At 41.4% G+C, this 1,615-nt stretch overlaps 1 pseudogene; it reads right to left on the minus strand.

Moving 5' to 3' along the window:
- Positions 1-578: 578 nt before the first annotated feature.
- Positions 579-965, minus strand: LOC134364172 (small ribosomal subunit protein eS12-like; annotated as a pseudogene).
- Between the last annotated feature and the right edge of the window lie 650 nt (positions 966-1,615).

The following is a 1,615-nucleotide window of genomic DNA, read 5'->3' on the forward strand; positions in this document are numbered from 1 at the left end:
TGTGGTTCCTTTCTTTTATTCTCCTTTCCTGGCCTCTTTTCTTCTTCATCAGTGGTCTTCTTCCCCAAATCCATAATCCCAGTCTAACCATGAGAAAAACATCAGATAAATCCAAATTGAGGGATATTCCATGAGGTATTTGAGAAAGATTCTTCAAAACTGTCGAGGTCATGAAAAACAAGGAAACTCTAAGAAACGATTACAGATTACAGGAGAGCAGAGAGACACGCTGACTACATGTAATCCAATATTCTGATGGGATCCTGGAACAGGAAGAGGATATTAGTGGAAAAACTAGTGAAATCCAATAAAGTATAGAGTTTAGTTAATAATTAAAAATAAAAACAAAGCTCCAGACTGTTCTTTTGTAGCCAGCTTGGTTCCAGGCTGTCATTAAGCAGTTTAGAACCACAGTAGAGTGGAGGTTCTCAAACTTTGGTGTGCCGTGCTGTCCCCCAGGGGCTCTGTTGTTAGTCTTGTAGATCCCACTGTGGGAATTTTGATTCAGCAAGCCCCTGAGGGGCTTGGGGAATATGCTTTTCTTTTCTTTTTTTACCAGAGCCAAGTTTTTTATTTCTTCATCTCTTGCATTTGAAGTACTCTTTTATGACATTCTTTGCCTGAGAATCTTTGCCATAGTCCTTAACTACCACCCAACTGCAACCAACCACTTTACCAGGTTTTCCTCTCTGCCAATTTTGCAGAGGCCTACCCATTTCCCTACTTTTCCGTTGTCATCAACCTTAATTAGGTTGCTTTGGTGTTCAGCACAAAGGGCCTCCATCTACTTAACATACATAAGCCATTAGGATGGGGTGCAAGCACACAGAGATGGGCTTGGCGCTCATCTAAGACTGGCAGCTTCAAGATTCCACATGCTAATGGATGAGGCTGGTCATTAGCCCCTCTTGTAAAGCAGAATTAATGTCCATGACACCTCCAGCAGTGATGCCTTCTTCTGCCATGGCTGTGGGTACAGGTGGAGCTGAATTTTGAATGCATCTGAGCCTCTGCCTCCTCACAACTGAATGGAGTCAGGGAAAGAGAGGATATACATTTTTAATAAGTACTCCTAGGGCTTCTGAAATGTCAGATTTAGGACACACTGTTCTGGAAGCCTAAATCTGATATTCTACTCAATTACTATGTCCATCAATAAGATGTGAGTTCCACTGGAAAAAAAATCTTCTGAAGATAGAAAGATCATGAACTTCCATTCATTATGTAACATCCTCAGTCTATTTGGGGCTCTCAATGAGTTTCTTAACAGAACTCTTACCACCACTTGACATGTGATAAGTGTGAAATGAACAAATACTGAAAATCAGGAATTAATAGAAAACCTGCTGACACATCATACCTTCTGATCGTCCTGATCTAGCATAACCAGAAGAGTCTGTTTCCTCTGGCACTTAATTCACATTTAGATCATATTCTTTTATTCTTTAATACAAGCACAATGTCAATCACGAATTCATTTGCAGATTAGAGCCATTTCTAGGCAGTTGTACTGCTTCCAGAGGCATCTCGTGTTCTCCCTCATCAGGTTCTTCCTGCTCAATCCCTCTCCCTGGGACTCTCTTCCCAAACTGATCCACAGCCCCCTCCTCACATA

Source organism: Cynocephalus volans, chromosome 15, assembly GCF_027409185.1.
Source record: "Cynocephalus volans isolate mCynVol1 chromosome 15, mCynVol1.pri, whole genome shotgun sequence".
In the NCBI taxonomy this organism is placed as follows: domain Eukaryota; kingdom Metazoa; phylum Chordata; class Mammalia; order Dermoptera; family Cynocephalidae; genus Cynocephalus; species Cynocephalus volans.